General features: G+C 45.5%; 1 protein-coding gene and 1 non-coding gene across 3 annotated transcripts in view; both read left to right on the forward strand.

Moving 5' to 3' along the window:
- Positions 1-11,894: 11,894 nt before the first annotated feature.
- Positions 11,895-12,001, forward strand: LOC117066170. Its single transcript, XR_004430170.1, has one exon. It is a non-coding gene; the product is annotated as a U6 spliceosomal RNA (small nuclear RNA).
- Positions 12,002-14,189: 2,188 nt separating this feature from the next.
- SAR1B (secretion associated Ras related GTPase 1B) overlaps positions 14,190-21,364 on the forward strand; it is a 32,276-nt gene continuing 25,101 nt past the window's right edge. Inside the window, exon 1 of one of the 2 annotated variants that reach the window (XM_033181184.1) lies at positions 14,190-14,445. The gene's annotated coding sequence lies outside the window, so the exon portion shown is untranslated. The remainder of the gene's footprint in view (positions 14,446-21,364) is intronic. The other variant, XM_033181185.1, reaches the window with a different exon arrangement.

Genomic DNA, 21,364 nt, shown 5'->3' on the forward strand with positions numbered 1-21,364 from the left:
CCAATCTCCTGGGCTCAAGCAGTCCTCCAGCCTCGGCCTTCTTCTGAGTAACTGGGACTACAGGTGTGTGCCATTATGCCTGGCTAGGTTTTGTTTGTTTGTTTGTTTGTTTTTAAGAGAAGGTCTCACAAGAGATCCTCCTGCCTCATCCTTCCAAAATGAGATTACAGGTTTGAGCCACCACGCCTAGTTAAAATCTTCTTTAAGATGAAGATGATACTTATGGTCAAATTGTTTTCAGTTTGGAGCCACTATAACAAAATCCCAAATTATAGATCCAAAAACACTTTAAAATTGCACAGACACAAGCCTCTGAATGTTTGGAAGAGGGACTAGAGCTCAGAGAGAAACAGCCCTTCTGAGGTCAGACAAAATCAGGGTCACTCTTCAAAGAGGCAAATACCTGATCTCAAACCTGCATTAGTTTAATTCTCTGTTTTTATTCAACTCATTTTGAATGATCTTGATTTGTTTTGACCTTGGCATGGTGGTTTGATTTGGTTAAATCAAGCTTTCTTTGAACTTTGTGCTATTTAAGCAGTATCTTTTTTTTTTTTTTTCGGAGACGGAATCTCACTCTGTTGCCAGGCTGGAGTGCAGTGGCACGACCTCGGCTCACTACATCCTCTGCCTCCCGGGTTCAAGCTATTTAAGCAATACCTGTGTGTTCAGAGATTTATTTATGTATTTATTTATTTTGAGACGGAATCTCGCTCTGTCGCCAGGCTGGAGTGCAGTGGTGCGATCTCGGCTCATTGCAACCTCTGCCTCCTGGGTTCAAGTGATTCTCCTGCCTCAGCCTCCCAAGTAGCTGGGACAACAGGTGCATGCCACTGTGCCCGGCTAATTTTTGTATTTTTACTAGGGACGGGTTTTCACCATGTTGACCAGGCTGGTCTTGAACTCCTGACTTCAGGTGATCAACCTGCCTTGTCTTCCCCAAGTGCTGGGATTACAGGCCTGAGCCACCGCGCCTGGCCCCCGAGATTTTAAAAAGTACTCTAGTTAGTTAAATCAGGTTAAATCAACATAAATAATTTGCTAATAAGTAAATAATGCTTTTTCTAAAATTTGTTCCACCCGTAAGTTGCGATGTTACTGTTAGTGTCCTCAAAACAATGATTAAGTATTTCAAATGGTTTTTACACTCTCAGTGTAATCAGCACTACAGTATTGAGGAGAGCTGGGCACCGTGGCTCACGCCTGTAATCCCAGGACTTTGAGAGGCCAAGGCAAGTGGATCCCCTATGCCCAGGAGTTGGAGAACAGCCTGAGGAATATGGCAAAACTCCATCTCTACAAAAACATACAAAAAATTAGCTGGGCCTGGTGACGTATGCCTGTAGTTCCAGCTATTCAGAAGACTGAGGTAGGAGGATCGCTTGAGCCTGGGAGGTTGAGGCTGCAGTAAGCCATGACTATGCTACTGGACTCCAGCCTAGGCAACAGAGTAAGAGCCTGTCTCAGAATATATATATATATATATGTATGTGGAGAGAGAGAGAGAGGAGAAAAATGGCATTTGTCATCTGCCTAACCTTTGGGATACTAGAAAGGTAAGTTTAAGTGAGATGGGACAACATATTTTAAAAGTTAAATAGCTTTCATATTAAGTATTATCCACACAATATCAAATCCTTTGATGACTCCTTTGAGTGTGGCCACAAAAATATGAAAAAATTATTGGTGATAGCAATTGTAACAGTTGCTCTTGGCCAGGCGCCATGGCTCACGCCTGTATTCCCAGCGCTTTGGGAGGCCAAGGTGGGTGGATCACTTGAGGTCAGACATTCAAGTGCAGCCTGGCCAACGTGATGAAACTCTGTCTCTACTAAAAATACAAAAATTAGCCAGGCATGGTGGCCGATGCCTGTAATCCCAGCTACTCCGGAGGCTGAGGCAGGGAGAATCGCTTGAACCTGGGAGGCAGAGGGTACAGTGAGCTGAGATCTTGCCACTGCACTCCAGCCTGGGCGACAGAGGGAGACTCTGTCTCAAAAAAAAAAAAAAAAAAATTGCTCTTACCAATTGTTATTGATATTTCTGTGTTCAATTACCTGTATGTATGCTATACTACTATACATTTTTCTAAACTGATGTCAGTATATATTTATTGTCCAGAAAAACAGAATCCTTCTGCCACATATACAACCTTCATAAGGCCATTATAAGATTTTCTGCATATTTTCAGAGCCTTCAACCCTAGTTAAGAAAATTGTAGGCCCAGCACGGTGGCTCACGCCTGTAATCCCAGCGCTTTGGGAGGCCAAGGCAGGCGGATCACAAAGTCAGGAGTCCAAGACCAGCCTGGCCAATATGGTGAAACCCCTGTCTCTACTAAAAATACAAAAAAGTAGCCAGGCGTGGTGGCAGGTGCCTGTAATCCCAACTACTCGGGAGGCTGAGGCAGAAGAATCCCTTGAACCCGGGAGGCAGAGGTTGCAGTGAGCCGAGACCATGCCAGTGCACTCCAGCCTGGGCAACAGAGTGAGATGACTCCATCTAAAAAAAAAAAAAGAAAGAAAGAAAATTATAAACAACAAAATACGTGACAAGAAACTGTTTCAGTAAGGATATAAGCACTATACTAAGAATATTCCATTACATTTGATTATTTAGACTCAAAACTGGAAGACAGGCATTTCTAATGAAATTTGCTGATATGCAGAAGTGAACTTAGGCTCCCACCAGAGCTCCTTTGCCTGGCTGCTCATGATTGTTGCATTTTCAGGTGGTAAATAGGGTCAATTTGATTTACTTTTCAGGAAAGAGTAAGTTATTTTGGGTTATTTAATTATTAAAAATAAAGACTGTTCAGCCAGGCACAGTGGCTCACACCTATAATCCCAGCACTTTGGGAGGCCGAGGTGGGTGGATCAAGAGATCAGGAGTTTGAGACCAGTCTGGCCAAGATGGTGAAACCCTGTCTCTACTATAAATACAAATATTAGCTGGGCGTGTTGGCAGTTACCTGTAATCCAAGCTACTCGGGAGGCTGAGGCAGGAGAATTGCTTGAACCCGGGAGGTGGAGGTTGCACTGAGCCGAGATCGTGCCACTGCCCTCCAGCCTGGGTGACAGAGCGAAACTCCCTATCGAAAAAAAAAAGACTGTTCCATTTCTATTTCAAACAAACAAAGAACAGTTTCAGTTACAAACAGGTTTATAAGAACAACAGTTTTGTTTACTGAAACTCTTGTGGTTCCTTTTTAAGAACAGTTACTTTGGCCTTATTTGCTTCTGACAGGACAGCTGTTTGTATCTGAAGTCAGCAGCTCTGAAGCTACATCACAAGTACATTCGTCCCCACCAAACCTGAAAATCCCATTGCTTTCTTTGAAAACTTCTCATTTTTATGTAACTCTTACCATTCTTCCTGCCCATTCTGGTTACTTTTCATCATCTTGCACTTGAACTGTTGGGAATGAATAGCCTTCTGGATTGCCTCTCTCTAATCCATCCCACATGTTGAATTGAGTTCCTGAACTACTGATTCCATTTTTTTTACTTTCCTATACTCCCAGATCTGTGATTACTCCCTCTGCTTGCTCCATCAAGTTAAAATTTTTCTGCATGACTTTTCTCATCTCAAGCTAAGTAAAATCCACAATGCTACCCAGGCCCTACATGACCTGGCCTTGCTACCTCTTTGACTTCCACACTCCTTCCCACTCACTCCACTCCAGACACATTTGCTATTTCTCTAGCTATTCAAGCACAAGCCTGCCATTACATGTATTTCCATTACTTGGGATACTCTTCCCCAAGATATCCAGGGAACTCAAACTCTCACTCCTTTAGGCCCTTGTTCAAATGTTACTTTAATTGAAGAGGGCTTCCCTAAATACCGTACATGACACAGCTCACTCTGTGTTCCTCTTACTCTGCTTATGTTTGTTCATAACACTTATCATTGTTATATATTTGTGTCTTTTTTATTATCTTATTTGATAGAGATGAGGTCTTACCATGTTGCCCAGGCTGCTCCCAAACTCCTGGCCTCAAGTGATCCTCCTGCCTCAGCCTCCCAAAGTGCTGGGATTATAGGCGTGAGCCACTGCCTCTGGCCCTATTCGTGTCTATGTTTATCTTTTTTCAATGGAATATAAGTCTCTACATAGCCTGTCAATTCCAAGGTAACCGTGTCTGTTTCCCTGTTAGACCATCAGTGAGTAGAGACCAAGGACTGTGTCTTATTCACCTGGGTATTCTCAGCACTTGGCTTGGGGCCTCACACTTAACAGGCACAATATTCAGTAAACATTTTTGAAGGAATAAATTTAAAGTGTTTGGCCGGGCGCGGTGGCTCAAGCCTGTAATCCCAGCACTTTGGGAGGCCGAGACGGGCGGATCACGAGGTCAGGAGATCGAGACCATCCTGGCTAACACGGTGAAACCCCGTCTCTACTAAAAAATACAAAAAACTAGCCGGGCGAGGTGGCGGGCGCCTGTAGTCCCAGCTACTTGGGAGGCTGAGGCAGGAGAATGGCATAAACCCAGGAGGCGGAGCTTGCAGTGAGCTGAGATCCGGCCACTGCACTCCAGCCTGGGCGGCAGAGCGAGACTCTGTCTCAAAAAAAAAAAAAAAAAAAAAAAAAATTTAAAGTGTTTTACCTTCCAGACTTCTGACAATTCTAATTTTTTTTCTTTTTTTTCCTTTTTAGAAACAGGGTCTCACTCTGTCACCCAGACTGGAGTGCAGTGGCCTAATCATAGCTCACTGTATCCTTAACCTCCTGGGCTCAAGTTATCCTCCCACCTCAGCCTCCTAAGTAGCTGGTACTACAGGTGCACACCACTACACCCAGTAATTGTATTTTTTGTAGAGACAGGATTTCACCGTGTTTCCCAGGCTGGTCTCAAACTCCTGGACTCAATCAATCAGCCTGCCTCAGCCTCCCAAAGTGCTGGGATTATAGGCATGAACTACAGCCCTAGACCTATTTTGACTATTTTGACCCTCATTAATTCATTACTATAAGTTACTGTTGCACTTATAGCGTAAACCACATCACTAGCACTTGTTTCTAAACTATGTTGGTCTCAAGTTCTTTTATTTTTTTACTTGAATGCTTAGTAATGACAGGTCTCAAGTTCTTTTAGGTTCTCGACTGTTATGCTATATTGTGATAAGGCCTAATACTGTAGTTGAAGTAGTGCTAGCCTCTGGGCAGGCCCAGCTCACCTGAGAAGGGCTAGAGGTACAGTATCAATGCCAATTCTTTTTTCTTTTCTCTTTCTGAGACGGAATCTCATCTGTTACCCAGTCTGGAGTGCAGTGGCGCTATCTCGGCTCACTGCAACCTCCACCTCCCCGGTTCAAGCAATTCTTCTGCCTCGGCTTCCAGAGTAGCTGGGACTACAAGCGTGTGCCACCGTGCCTGGCTAATTTTTTTTTTTTTTTTGAGATAGAGTCTTGCTCTGTCACCCAGGCTGGAGTGCAGTGGCGTGATCACAGCTCACTGCAACTTCTATCTCCTGGGTTCAAGCAATTCTCCTACCTCAGCCTCCTGAGTAGCTGGGATTACAGGCGCCCACTCACACGCCCAGCTAACTTTTGCTTCTTTTTTTTTTTTTTTTTTTTTTTGACAGAGTCTCACTCTGTCGCCTGGGCTGGAGTGCAGAGGTGCGATCTCAGCTCACTGCAACCTCTGCCTCCCGGGTCCAAGCGATTCTCCTGCCTCAACCTCCCGAGTAGCTGGGATTACAGGTGCCTGTCACTACTGCCAGCTAATTTTTTGGATTTTTAGTAGAGATGGGGCTTCACCATGTTGTCCAGGCTGGTCTCAAACTCCTGACCTCATGATTCACCCACCTTAGCCTCCCAAAGTGCTGGGATTACAGGCATGAGCGGCTGCCTCCAGCTAATTTTTGTATTTTTAGTAGAGACAGGGGTCCACTATGTTGGCCAGGCTGGTCTCGAACTCCTGACCTCAGGTCATCCACCCACCTCAGCCTCCCAAAGTGTCTTTTTCCGTTTCTAACCCCAACTATTTATCTACAGATACCCTAACACCACAGTATTAGAGATGTATACCTTTGCCTCTAAACCTACCTTTTCGTCATGACATTTTCTCATGAATAACTTCACTAGCTCCTTCATTCATTCATTAAAAAAACAATTTTTTTTTTTTGAAACAGAGTCTCACTTGGTCGCCCAGACTGGAGTGCAATGGTGTGATCATAGCTCACTGCATCCTCAACCTCCCAAGCTCAAGCAATCCTCCTACCACAGCCTCCTGAGTAACCGGCACTAGGCGTGTGCTACTACACCCAGCTAATTTTTAAAATTTTGTGTACAGATATGATCTCACTATATTGCCCAAGTTGGAAAGAGTATTTATTTATCTGTTTCTTTTGTTTGTTTTTGAGACGGAGTTTCACTCTTGTTGCCCCGACTGGAGTGCAATGGCACCATCTCATCTCACTGCAAAGTCCGCCTCCTGAGTTCAAGCGATTCTCTTGCCTCAGCCTCCCAAGTAGCTGCGATTACAGGCACCTTCTACTACACCTGGCTAATTTTTGTATTTTTAGTAAAGACAGGGTTTCACCTTGTTGGCCAAGCTAGTCTCGAATTCTTGACCTCAGGTGGTCTGCCTGCCACAGCCTCCCAAAGTGATGGGATTACAGGCATGAGCCACCGTGCTTGGCTGGAAAAAATACTTATTAAATACCTTTCATGTACCAGGCACCAAGTATAAAGGAACAGGACAGAGAAGATGTCTTCCTTCTGTGGATCTGTGGAGTTTATAGTTGAAAGAAACAAAAATGTGGATAAATATATATTTTAAACTTTTAAATTGGTAAGTGCTATTGAGGAATCAGTGCTGAGGCAGAAAATAGCAAAGAAGGACCTGGTTTGGATAGGATGGTTAGGACAGGAGATGACATTTGAGCTGTGATCCAAAGGATGAGAAAATTATGCGAAAAGAGGAGCTGGGTTGGGGAAAGGGCTCCAGGCAGGAAGAGCATCTAGAAAGGCCCAGCACCAGGAATCAGCTTGCTGTGGTTGGCAAGGCAGAATGGCGTGAGATGAGATTGGAATAGTAGAGGGGGACAGAGCCATGAGAAACTTATAAGCCATTTTCAGGAGTTTAGAGGTTTGGAGCAGCAATTGAAGATTTATAAATAGAAGAATAACGTGGTCCAAATATGCTTTAAGATGAATCCATTAACAAAAACTCAGGCCATGCAAGTTGGCTCATGCCTGTAATCCCAGCACTTTGGGAGGCCAAGGCAGGAGGATGACTTGAGCCCAGGACCCCGAGACCAGCCTGGGCAACATAGGGAGACTCCATCTCTATAAAAATTTTAACAAATTAGCTGGGCATGGAGGTGCATACCTGTGATCCCAGCTGCTTCGGAGGCTAAAGTGGGAGGATCACTTGGGAAGTTGAGGCTGCAGTGAACCATGATCATACCACTATACTCCCGCCTGGGCAATAGAGCAAGACCCCATCTCAAAAAAAAAAAAAAAATCTATCCAGCCACTGTGAGGATAAGTTGTTGGAGGGGAAATAATGAAGTTGTTGTAACTTGGGCCAGAGCTGATGGTGGCCTGCAGTAAGGTGTTTGCACTAGAGAGAGAAGTAGACTTACTAATTCAAGTAAAACTTTGGACTTTGTTACCTCTTTTGCTTTTGCTAGCCACATGGAATCAATCATGAATTGTTGCTTTTTGTTTGTTTGTTTTGAGATAGAGTCTTGCTCTGTCACCCTGGCTGGAGTGCAGTGGCATGATCTTGGCTCACTGTAACCTCTGCCTCCCAGGTTCTTCTGCCTCAGCTTCCCGAGTAACTGTCACTACAGGCGTGCACCACTATGTCCAGCTGATTTTTGTGTTGTTGTAGAGATGGGGTTTCTCCATATTCTGCCAGGCTGGTCTTAAACTCCGCCCACCTCAGCCTCCCAAAGTGCTGGGATTACAGGTGTGAGCCACTGTGCCAGGTCAATTGTGAAATCATTTTTTTTTTCTTGAGATAGAGTCTGGCTCTGACACCCAGGCTGGAGTGCAGTGGTGCAATCTTGGCTCACTTCAACCTCTGCCTCCCAGGTTCAAGTGATTCTTCTGCCTCAGCCTCCCAAGTAGCTGAGATTACAGGTGCGTGCCACCATGCCCGGCTAATTTTTGTATTTTTAGTAGAGACGCTGTTTTACCATATTGGCCAGGCTGGTCTCAAACTCCTGACCTCGTGATCCGCCTACCTGGGCCTCCCAAAGTGCTAGGATTACAGGCATGAGCCACCGCGCCCAGCCATGAAATCTTAGAGATTCCAACCTTTACAGTTTCTCATAGGATTCCCTATTTCTCTGTTCCCACTGACTCAACCCAGGCCCTGTTACCTCTCACGTGCGTAACTGCAGCAGCCTCATTACTTATCTCAGCTTTCAGACTTGACTTGTTCCAATAAAATCTGCACACTGCTGCCAGAGGAAACATTTAAAAACACAATTCTGACCATGTTTCTGTTCTCAAAATTCCCAAAAGGTTCTACAGTTTGGGAGTTAAGGCCCCCCAGTGGTCTAGGCCAAAGCGATTCAGTTAAACTATAATAGCCTGGTGCTTTTCCTATAACTATTCCTTTTTGTATGTTATTTTCTCATGATATAATTCCTTCTGGATATTAGTCCCCATTTTACAGATGCAGGAACTGAAACTTTTGAGTGGCTAATGTCGGAACAAGTCTTTAACCTATAGTCTGTAGCTAGATTAAGTTTTTCATTTTAAGTGTTTTATAAAAGTGTATAGAATGTTATAAATTTTTTTTTTTTAAAGATACAGGAAGGGTCTCACTCTGTCACCCAGGCTGGAGTGCAGTGACACAATCATATCTTACTGTATCTTTGAACTCCTGGGCTCATGCAATCCTCCTGCCTCAGCTTCCCAAGTAGCTGGGACTTCACATGCACACTACCACACCTAACTAATTAAAAAAAGTTTTTTTCAGAGATAGGGTCTCCCTTTGTTGTCCAGGCTGGTCTCCAACTCCTAGTCTCAAGCAGTCCTCCCACATAAGCCTTCCAAAATGCTGGGATTGCAAATGTGAGTCAGGGAGCTAGCTCTGCCTCAAATTTTTTAAAGGCTCACCAAAATGCCAAGGATATCAGGAAAGAAAGCCTATCTAGGACAATAGCTGTAATCTTAAGGAGCCGAGGAGCCTTATGAATTGCCTCAGGCCACATTACTGTTTATTAAACCAAACTGAATTCAAGACTAGGTGAGTGGAGAGAGTGTAGAGGGAAACCCAGACTGGAACAACAGGCTCTCCCACTGCAGATTAATGAACTCTAAAGAAACCCTTCTGGCCCAGTGCAGTATCTCACGCCTCTAATCCCAGCACTTTGGGAAGCCAAGATGGGTGGATCACTAGAGGTCAGGCGTCTGAGACCAGCCTGGCCAACAAGGTGAAACCCTGTCTCAACTAAAAATACAAAAAAATTAGCCAGGCGTGGTGGCAGGCACTTGTAGTCCCAGCGACTTAGGAGGCTGAAGCATGAGAATCGCTTGAACCAGGCAGGCGGAGGTTGCAGTGAGGTGAGATCGTGCCACTGCACTCCAGCCTGGGCAACAGAGTGAGACTGTGTCTTTGAAAAATAAAAGTAAAAAGGCCAGGTGCGGTGGCTCACGCCTGTAATCCCAGCACTTTGGGAGGCTGAGGTGGGTGGATCACGAGGTCAGGAGATCAAGACCATCCTGGCTAACATGGTGAAACCCTGTCTATACTAAAAATACAAAAAATTAGCTGGACGTAGTGGCGGGTGCCTGTAGTCCCAGCTACTCAGGAGGCTGAGGCAGGAGAATGGAGTGAACCCAGGAGGTGGAGGTTGCAGTGAGTCAAGATCGCACCACTGCACTCTAGCCTGGGCGACAGATCGAGACTGTCTAAAAAAAAAAAAAAAAAAAAAGGAAACTCTTCAGCCCCTAGAGGACAAAAACGTTCCTAGGAGTCCTTCATGTTACAAATCGTATTTATTAAGTACCTATTTTGTACCAGGCCCTGAAAATAGTTTCCAGAGGGAAAAAAGTATATAGGGGCCATAACATCAGGAAGCTTATGAAATGTCTGCTGGTATACAATTGTATAACTTCAGTGATTAAATTGTAAACCGGGCGCCATGGCTTATGCCTGTAATCCCAGCACTTTGGGAGGCCAAGGCAGATGGATCACCTGAGGTCAGGAGTTTGAGACCAGCCTGGCCAACACTGTAAAACCCCATCTCTACTAAAACTACAAAATTAACCAGGCATGATGAGGCACAACTGTAATCCCAGCTATTCAGGAGGCTGAGGCAGGAGAATCTCTTGAACCCAGGAGGCAGAGGTTGTAGTGATCCAAGATCGCACCATTGCACTCCAGCCTGGGCAACAAGAGCGAAACTCGGTCTCAAAAAAAAAAAAAGTAAATTATAAAGTTGCTGAGGAAGCTTGTTACCCAACCAAACTGGAGTCTGCTTCCCAATGCAGTAAGGCCTGACATCTATATTGAGGCTTTACATGAGGGTGTTTATTTGCAGGGTGCCAAACAAGGAGAATCTGGCAGCTCACACTTAAGACCTGATTTCCCCAATGGCTTACAAGCCAGAGTGGTTTTTTTTTTTTTTTTGTCAGAGTCTTACTCTCTAGCCCCGACTGGAGTGCAATGGCGCAATCTGGGCTCACTGCAACCTCCACCTCCCAGGTTCAAGTGATTCTCTGCCTCAGCCTCCCAAGTTGCTGGGATTACAGGCATGCACCACTGCACTCAGCTAATTTTTGTATTTTAAAGACAGATGGAGTTTCACCATGTTGGCCAGGCTGGTCTTGAACTCCTAACCTCAGGTGATCTGCCCACCTTGGTCTTCCAAAGTGCTGGGATTACAGGTGTGAGCCACTGTGCCCGGCCCAAGCAAGAGTTTTTAAAGGGAGGGGTAAATTTCAGAAAAGCAGAAGTTACAGGCAAAATTGTATATCAGTACATGAGGTTATACATTGGTTTGGCCTAAAAAGATAGACTATCTTTTTTTTTTTTTTGGTAGAGGAGACAAGGTCTCACTCTGTTGCTCAGGCTGGAGTGCAGTGGTGGGAACACTACAGCCTGGATCTCCCAGGCTCAAATCAAGCAATCCTGCCACCTCAGCCGCCCAAGTAGCTGGGACTGCAGGCACACAAGCATGCCCAGCTAATTATTTTATTTTTTATGGAGATGAGGTCTCACTATATTGCCTAGGCTGGTCTTAAACTCCTGGGCTTAGGCAGTCCTCCTGCCTCAGCCTCCGAAAGTGTTGGGATTACAGGCATGAGCCACCACACCCGGCTCCCGTGGATCCATTTGATGTGGGTCTGGGTTTCTGAAAAACAACTCAGGGACATATGTTAAGATGTTATCTTTAGTTTTTATAAAGAACTAAACATCTTATGACTCAAACTTCTTAGGCTGTTGTTTTGAGCTACTATTACTTTCTTGCTTATCAAGTTGCTCAGGGCTAGCTAGGTATGGGGAATTTCCCTTAAAGGAACTCGAGATTTTCCCTTATTTCCATACTCGGTTGGGAGGGCCAGGCAGGCCCCTAAGAGGGGTCCCTGCTCCATCTCAATATCTGTGACAGAGGACTTAACCAAATCTGGGGGGAAGGCCTTGATGAGAGGAAGACCTGAAGAGTGTGTAGGAGTTAGCTGGGTGAAATGCAGAGGTGGGTAGAAGCTTTTCTGGCGGAGGGAAACCCTAGTGTCAAGGGAGAGCGCATGGAGTGAAGCACTTCCTGAGGCTGGAGCAGAAAGAGGAGATCCAGCAGAGCCAATGGTAGGCTTTGCTGAGAATCCCTAAACAGCTCTTGATGCATTTAAAGAAGGCAACACCAATCCATTAGAAAAGAACATTGGTGTCAAAACAGTCTTATTTAAAGCTGAATACCTGTATGCTCTCTTTGGCAGCACATATACTAAAATTGAAACGATACAGAGAAGAGTAGCATGTCCCCTGCACGAGGATGACAGGCAAATTCATGAACTGTTCCATAGTAAAATAAACATACAAAAAGGCTGACTATGGCCAGGCGTGGTGGCTCACGCCTGTAATCCTAGCACTTTGGGAGGCCGAGGCAGGCGGACTGCCTGAGCTCAGGCATTGGAGACCAGGCTGGGCAACACGGTGAAACCCCATCTCTAATAAAATGCAAAAAACTAGTCGGGTGTGACCAGCCTGGGCAAAACCATGAAACCCTGTCTCTACTAAAATACAAAAAATTAGCCAGGCATGGTGGAGTGCGACTGTAGTCCTAGTTACTCGGGAGGTTAAGGCAGGAGAATTGCCTGAAACCGAGAGGCGGAGGTGCGGTGAGCCTAGCTCAAGCTCACACCACTGCACTCCAGCCTGGGCAACAGAGTGAGACTCCGCCTCCAAAAAAAAAAAAAAAAATGCTGACTATCTGACTACGCTCCTGTAATCTCAGCACTTTGGGAGGCAGAGGCTAGAGGATCCCTCGAGCCCAGGAGTTCAAGATCAGCCTGGGCAACATAATGAGACCCCTATCTCTACAAAACATTTAAAATATTAGCTGGGCCTGGTGGCACACGCCTGTGGTCCCAGCTATGTGGGGAGGATTCCTTGAGCTGAAGAGATTGAGGCTGCAGTGAGCCATGATAGCACCATCGGACTCCAGCATGGGAGAAAGAGCAAGACCGTCTATATATATATGTTGTTTATTTTATTTTATTTTATTTTATTTTATTTTATTTTATTTTATTTTATTTTTTGAGACGGAGTCTTGCTCTGTCGCCCAGGCTGGAGTGCAGTGGCTAGATCTCAGCTCACTGCAAGCTCCGCCTCCCGGGTTCACGCCATTCTCCTGCCTCAGCCTCCCGAGTAGCTGGGACTATAGGCGCCCGCCACCTCGCCCGGCTAGTTTTTTGTATTTTTTAGTAGAGACGGGGTTTCACCGCGTAGCCAGGATGGTCTCGATCTCCTGACCTCGTGATCCGCCCGTCTCGGCCTCCCAAAGTGCTGGATTACAGGCTTGAGCCACCGCGCCCGACCTATTTAATTTATTTTAAATTTTATTTATTTATTTTTTGAGATGGAGACAGAGTCTCGCTTTGTCACCCAGGCTGGAGTTCAATGGTGCGATCTCGGCTCACTGCAACCTCCACCTCCTAGGTTCAAGCTATTCTCCTGCCTCAGCCTCCTGAGTAGCTGGCATTACAGGCACCTGCCATCATGCCCGGCTAATTTTTGTATTTTTTGTAGAGATGGGGTTTCACCATGTTGGCCAGGCTGGTCTTGAACTCCTAACCTCAGGTGATTCGCCTACCTCGACCTCCCAGAGTGCTGAGATTACAGGTGTGAGCCACCGCGCCCAGCCAAGACCGTCTATAAAACAACTGAATAACCAGCTGAATAAAAGCTGAATAACCACCATTTATCTGGTACATAGCTACAGTGTGTAAATCACTGATGAATTCAATAAGCACAAATAACAAAAAGAAAAAAATGAATTAAATAAACACGTGTACTTTGAAAATGTATTTTAGGCAGGGGGCGGTGGTGATGCCAGCACTTTGGGAGGCTGAGGCAGGTGGATCACTTATGCTAAGGAGTTTGAGACCAGCCTGGCCAACATGTTGAAATCCGGTCTCTACTAAAAATACAGAAAGTAGCCAGGCGCAATGGCTCACGCCTGTAATCCTAGCACTTTGGGAGGCCGAGGCGGGCAGATCACCTGAGGTCAGGCGTTGGAGACCAGCCTGCCCAACATGGTGAAACCCCGTCTCTACTAAAAATACAAAAATTAGCCGGGCATGGTGGTGCGCGCCTGTGCTCCCAGCTACTCAGGAGGCTGAGGTAGGAGAGTTGCTTGAATCCGGGAGGCAGAAGTTGCAGTGGGCTGAGATCGCGCCATTGCACTCCAGCCTGGGCGACAAAATTGAGACTCCGTTTCAAAAAAAAAAAAACTTTGCCAGACAGTGGTGGTGGGTGCCTGTAGTCCCCGCTACCCTGGAGGCTGAGGTAGGAGAATCGCTTGAATCCAAGGGGTGGAGGCTGCAATGAGCCGAGATCGCGCCATTGCACCCCAGCCTGGGAGACAGAGCGAGACAACGTCTCAAAAAAAAAAAAAAAAAAAGCCAAAAGTAATTTCCCCTAGGGAGGCACGGGGTGTTCCCTTCTAGGCACGCAGGCCCCTAAAATCCCTTCGGGCGGGCGGGTGTGGGGAGACCAGTTGACTAGGAGACCCGGGCGGCGTTAGGGGATGCGAGCAGACTCGCCCAACTGGGGAATTGGCGGCAATACTGCCAGGAGGCGGAACCTAGGGCGCTCGGCGACGCGGTCCTGCGGACTGTCGCTAGTGAGGCACCCGCCGGCCCGGAAGGGGCTGATGCGAACTGGGGCCACGGCAGCCATCGCGCTTTGCAGTTAGGTCTCCTGGTGTACGGCCAACGCAAAGCAGGGGATTGCGTTCTCTCCAGTCGCAGGTGAGTGACAGCCCCTCCTTCTGGGAGGGCCGACGGGCAGCAGCTATGGATCCCCTAGAAGGCGCACTTTTAGGGCCAAGACCTACTCTGGGTCCCTGCCTGTGGCACTGCGTGAAGGGGCGCCTGTTTTTCACCCCGGGGTTAGGCGGCACGAGGGAGGACAAGTCTCTTCCATACTCCGCGGGGCCGTCTGATAGCCCTCGGGGCAGAACACTGCTGCTGTCAGACGCTGGTCTTTTCAGGAAAGAATGAGATGGCTGCAGGCAAGCCCCTTCTTTCCCCTGGGCCTCAGTTTCCTTAGCTGGTAAGGTGAAGGTGACGGATCTCACTGACAGCTGAAGAGGCTGTGACGTGCGGCCTTGTGTTTTCAGCGCTCCCAATTAGTGTAGATGCAAATTGAGCTTCCTTACTAGTACTGGTTAACGTTTTCCGTAGCCCAAAGTCCCAGTTGAGTGGAAAAAAGATACACTTTTGAGAGAACTGTACTGATTTTTATTTTTATTTTTTAAATTTTTGTTGTTGTTGTTTTGAGACAGAGTTTCCCTCTTGTCGCCCAGGCTGGAGTGCAGTGGCACTATCTTTGCTTACTGAAATCTCTGCCTCCTGGGTTCAAGCGATTCTCCTGTCTCAGCCTCCTGAGTAGCTGGGATTACAGGCGCGTGCCACCACGTCAGGCTAATTTTTATATTTTTTTTGAGACGGATTCTTCGCTCTGTCACCCAAGCTGGAGTGCAGAGCACGATCTCGGCTCACTGCAAGCTCCGCCTCCTGGGTTCACACCATTCTCCTGCCTCAGCCTCTCGAGTAGCTGGGACTACAGGCGCCCGCCCTCATGCCCGGCTAATTTTTTTGTATTTTTTAGTAGAGATGGGGTTTCACCATGTTAGTCAGGATGGTCTCGATCTCCTGACCTCGGGATCCGCCCGCCTCGGCCTCCCAAAGTGCTGGTATTATAAGGGTGAGCCACCGCATCCGGCCTAATTTTTCTATTTTTAGTAGAGATGGGATTTCACCATGTTGGCCAGTCTGGTCTTCAACTCCTGACCTCAGGTGATCTGTTCGCCTCCGCGTCCCAAAGTCCTGGGATTAAAGGCGTGATCCGCCTCACTGGGCCACTGTACTGATTTTTAAGGTGTTGAAACTTTTCCAAGAAGATAAAAATTTGTTTTAAGACAGCTAAAACTTTGACATTGTTAGCTGAAAGAACCAAATTCGTCAGCAATTTAAGGTGTTTGGTACATTTGACAAAATGAGGTGAAGAAGTCCTTTTAACTTGAAAAATTAAACCTAGTATTATTTATTTGTGTGTTCTTACATCAGCCTCTATATTACCAAGTGTCTTTGAAGACGTCCTATATTCCGTGTTAAAATATCAGTGAAGAGTAAGTCGCATTGAAACGGTGAAAGAAGGAAAGAAAAGGAACATTTATTGACTACTATGAGTAAGGCACTAGCTTTCATTTTACAGATGACAAATAAATGGTAGTGCCAGTATAGCAAAGCAACATGAATATCTACTATTGTACCTTTCCGCAGACTTGTGTCTGTCACCAAAATGTTTTGAACTTAAAAAATGTTAAGATAGTTCATTGGCATTTTCTGAGTTTGTAGAAAAGGATGGTGTCTTCATTTTAGAAATATCAGAGATGTATTGTCAGTAATTATAAAGATTAGCAGTTTAAATAAGGTACATTTTAACCTTCCTTTGACTTGCATTATTATACTGGAATAGAAATTCAAGCAAGAATTAAGAAAAAAGATGAGTCTAACAGAAATGAAAATCAGCCTGGGCAACATAGCAAGACCCAGTCTCTACATAAAAAAAAAAAAAAAAAGCCAGGTGCGGTGGCTCAAGCCTGTAATTCCAGCACTTTGGGAGGCCGAGACGGGTGGATCACGAGGTCAGGAGATCAAGACCATCCTGGCTAACACGGTGAAACCACATCTCTACTAAAAAAAGAAAATACAAAAAGCTAGCTGGGCGAGGTGGCGGGCGCTTGTAGTCCTAGCTCCTCAGGAGGCTGAGGCAGGAGAATGGCGTGAACCTGGAAGGCGCAGCTTACAGTGAGCTGAGATCCGGCCACTGCACTCCAGCCTGGGCGATAGAGCGAGACTTCATCTCAAAAAAAAAAAAAAAAAAAATTGCTGGGTGCAGAGCCTTAGCTAGTAAGCCAGTAGTCCCAGCTACTCGCTGCTGTGATGGGAGGATTGCTTGAAGCCAGGTCAAGACCTGTGACCTGTGATCATGCCACTGCACTCCAGCCTGGCTGACAGAAAAAGACACTGGTACTAAAAAAAAAAAAAAAGAAAAGAAAAAGAAAGAAATAGCAAAAGAAATGAAAATCATTGCCACATCATTTGAAGCTTACAAGTTAGAATGCTGTATTAGTATTTCTTTTCTCTTTTTTTTTTTTGAGACGGAGTCTCGCTCTATCGCCCAGGCTGGAGTGCAGTGGCTCCAGGCTCACTGCAACCTCCACCTCCAGGCTTCAAGTGATTCTCCTGCCTCAGCCTCTCAAGTAGCTAGGATTACAGGCATGCCCCACCACACCCTGCTAATTTTTGTATTTTTAGTAGAGATGGGGTTTCACCATGTTGGCCAGGCTGGTCTTGAACTCCTGACCTAAAGTGATCCGTCCGGCTTGGCCTCCCAAAGTGCTTGGATTACAGGCGTGAGCCATCGTGTCCTCCTATAGGTATATTTCTACACTTTTTTTTTTTTGAGATGGAGTTGCACTCTTGTTGTGCAGGCTGGAGTGCAGTGGCACTATCTTGGCTCACTGCAACCTCTGCCTCCTGGGTTCAAGCGGTTCTGCCTCAGCCTCCTGAGTAACTGGGATTACAGGTGCACGCCACCACACCCAGTTAATTTTTGTATTTTTAGTAGAGATGGTGTTTCACCATGTTGGTCAGGCTGGTCTTAAACTCCTGACCTTGTGATCTGCCCGCCTCGGCCTCCCAAAGTGCTGGGATTACAGGCGTGAGCCACCACGCCTGGCCTATTTTTGGAATGTTTTTTTTTTTGTAGAGACAGGGTCTTCCCATGTTGCCCGGGCTGGTCTCAAACTTCTGTGTTCAAGTGACCCCCCCCACCTCAGCCTCCCAAAGTGCTGGGATTACAGGAGTGAGCCATCATGCCCAGTTCATCCTTTTTTTTTTTTTTTTTTTTTTAAAAAAAAGACAGGGTCTCACTTTGTTGCCCAGTTTGGAATGCAGTGGTGTGATCATAGCTCACTGCTTGAATTTTGGGGCTCAAGCAATCTTCCAGCCTCAGCCTCCTGAGTAGCTGGGACTGCAGTTTCTTGCTACCATACCCAGGTAATTTTAAAATTTTTTTGTACCAGGCGTGGTGGCTCACATCTGTAATCCCAGCACTTTGGGATGCTGAGGCGGGTAGATCTCGAGGTCAGGAGTTCAAGACCAGCCTGGCCAAGATGGTGAAACCTCGTTCCTACTAAAAATACAAAAAAATTAGCCAGGCATGGTGGTGGGCGCCTGTAATCCCTGCTACTTGGGAGGCTGAGGCAGAGAATTGCTTGAACCCAGAAGGTGGAGGTTGCAGTGAGCCGAGATTGCGCCACTGCACTCCAGCCTTGGGTGACAGAGTGAGACTTTGTCTCAAAAAAAAAAGGTTTTTTTTATTTAGAGATGGGCTCTTGTTATGTTGCTCAGGCTGGTCTTTAACTCCTGGTCTCAGGTGATCCTCCTGCCTTGGCCTCCCAAAGTGCTGGGATTACAGACATGAGCCACTGTGCTCAACCTGGATATTTATATTCTAGGACAGTTACTACATCCATTTCACCACAGCATTACCATGCTTTGCATCCCAAAGTTATTAGTGCATTGATTCTACAGTCATACTCCAATGTCATATTTGCCTCTTTAGACTGTTTTGTCCCTTATTTTCTCCCAGCAGTACTTTTTGGGTATTTGTATTTTGTCATCTTATGCATATATATATTTTTTTACAGGACCCTTAGAACTAATGTGTATTTTTTATTTTTTATTTTTTTTGAGATAGGGTCTCACTGTCACCAAGTACATGCTATTACGTCTGGTTAATTTTTATATTTTTTTATAGAAATGTGGTTTTTCCGTGTTGCCAAAGCTGGTCACGAACTAAATATTTATTTATTTATTTATTTTTTGAGACAGAGTCTTGATCTGTCACCCCAGCTGGAGTGCAGTGGTGTGATCTTGGCTCACTGCAACCTCTGCCTCCCAGGTTCAAGCGATTCTCCTGCCTCAGCCTCCTGAGTAGCTGGGATTACAGGCGTACGCCACCACAGCATGCTAATTTCTGTTTTTTTAGTAGAGACGGGGTTTCTCCATGTTGATCAGGCTGGTCTCAAACTCCTGAACTCAGGTGATCTGCCCGCCTTGGCCTCCCAAAGTGCTGGGATTATAGGCGTGAGCCACTGTGCCTGGCCATTAATATATGGTTTTAAAAAGTAAATGAGCCAGGCATAGTGTGGCCTATGCCTGTAGTCCCAGGTACTCAGGAGGCTGAGGTGCGAGGATTGCTTGAGTCCCTGAGATTGAGGTTGCAGTGAGCAGAGACTATGCTCCTGAACTCTAGCCTGGGTGAGAGGGAGACTCTGTCAAAAAAATAAAAAGTGGCTGGGGGCAGTGGCTCACACCTGTAATCCCAGCACTTTGGGAGGCCGAGGAGGGCGGATCACTAGGTCAGGAGATCAAGACCATCCTGGCTAACATGGTGAAACCCTGTCTCTACTAAAAATACAAAAAATTAGCTGGGTGTGGTGGCGGGTGCCTATAGTCCCAGCTACTCAGGATGCTGAGGCAGGAGAATGGTGTGAACCCAGGAGGTGGAGCTTGCAGTGAGCAGAGATCACGCCAGTGCACTCCATCCTGGGTGACAGAGCGAAACTCCGTCTCAAACAAAAAAAAAGTAAATGGTTTTGTGTAATTACTCATGTAAATCAGTTTTAAATAATAAATGCCATATAAGCTTTTTAAAATTTGCTTTAAAAATTTTTCTATAATAGCTTTTTGAGATATAGTTGATAAACCGTAAAATCGACCTTTTAAAATTGTACAATTAAGTGTTTTTAGTATAGTCGCAATGTTGTGTAAACATAGCCACTATCTAATTCCAGAACATATGATCATCCAAAAAGAAACCCAGTACCCATTAGCAATCATTCCCCATTTTTCCTTCCTTCAGTCTGAAAACCACTAATATACTTACTCTATGGATTTATGTATCCAGGATATTTCATTTAAATGAGCCATCCATATAAGTTTAATGGAACAAGTCTTTAAGAAGTTACTTGTAATCTGAGATTCTGTTCCATGACATCCTTTGCACTGATTTTCATGTTACTTGAGTAGATCACTTTTCTGTTCTGCATAGAGACTTTTCCTGTTTGGTATTGGTGCAATAAATAAATCTGCTGACGTGTGTATGTTTCCTTGTTCTTGACCTTTGCTCTTCACATGTCTTAATAGTGTGTTCATGGTGTTGTGTAACCTGTTTTCTGGGCTCAGGTATCTGTTTGCAGCTAAGTAACTTTTATTCTTAGTTGGGCATTTTTACTTCTACTTAAAACAACAACAACAACAAAAAATAGTTAATTCTGTTTCTAGTTACTCCTAGTTTGTTTTAAGGTTCCTAGAAAGCACAATTTTTTTTTTTTTTTGAGGCAGAGTCTTGCTCTGTCGTCCAGGCTGGGGTGCAGTGGCTCGATCTCAGCTCACTGCAACCTCCACCTCCTAGATTCAAGTGATTCCCCTGCCTCAGCCTCCTGGTTAGCTGGGATTACAGGCGTGTGCCACAACACCCAGCTAATTTTTGTATTTTTAGTAGAGATGGGGTTTTTGCCACATTGGCCAGGCTGGTCTGGAACTCCTGACCTCAGGTGATCCACCCACCTCGGCCTCCCAAAGTGCTGGGATTACAGGTGTGAGCCACTGTGCCTGGCCGAAACCACAATTTTAAAGAAATGTATATATTATTATCTTCTAAAGCAGAGTTTGTCTGTGTCTTATTAGATTGTCTCTCTTGGGACAAATTTTACAACAGCAAATTGGTACCATTCTTATGCAAAAAAATCCTTTTTCTTTCAAGGCTTTTCACCATTCCTTAGCTCTCACCTACCAACAATCATCTTCAATGAGGACTTTGCCACTTGATTCACAGTCTGTATCAGTGCCCTCCAGTCTTCCAGGTGATTACACTGCCTGTCAATGTGGACAGTGTACCCTCTAGCCTGGCTTCCAGTATCTTTCACCTTCTTTTTTTTTTATCTGTCCATGCCAGAACGAGGCCTTGGAGTTTGCCACCACCCAACCCTGAACTTCTCTTGAATTCTTGAACCCCCTGTTCTCTTACACTTTGCTGGCACAATTCTGGCCCACCTTTCACCTCTCTCACCCTTTTCTGTTTTTGGCTTAGGGAGTTTTTCTACCCTATTTTCTCAATTCTGTTCTGTGAGAAGCCTGCCTTTGATCACCGCCCCATGTCTGTATACTACCTTTCTTTACCTTTGTCCACTCAACTTGAACTTCTGATCAGATCCCTAAAGCCCCTCTCGCTAGTACTCTCAAAATCCTGTTCCCCTTGTCCTTTTTCATTTCTATCCTGGATATTCTAATCTCTAGTCACTCCATGTTGAGCACTGCTAGTGGAGGGTGGAAGGTTGTAAATCAGCACAGATTGGCACTGCTGTGAATGCTTGAGTTTCAATTCCAACTGAGTCCTTGGCTTTTTTTGCCACTCTTAACTTGATTCATTCCCCACAGTAACTATTGTAATGCTTGCTCTGCTCCTCAAAAATTCTCTATACCCCTTCACTTTTGGAGTCAGATTCTCACCACCTCCACAGATATTCTGGCCATCTTTCCTTCTAATCTTAGACAGAGAGATATGCTGTCAGTCCAAGCTCCTCTTGGGACT

Source organism: Trachypithecus francoisi, unplaced genomic scaffold, assembly GCF_009764315.1.
Source record: "Trachypithecus francoisi isolate TF-2019V2 unplaced genomic scaffold, Tfra_2.0 Lachesis_group2, whole genome shotgun sequence".
Classification (NCBI taxonomy): domain Eukaryota; kingdom Metazoa; phylum Chordata; class Mammalia; order Primates; family Cercopithecidae; genus Trachypithecus; species Trachypithecus francoisi.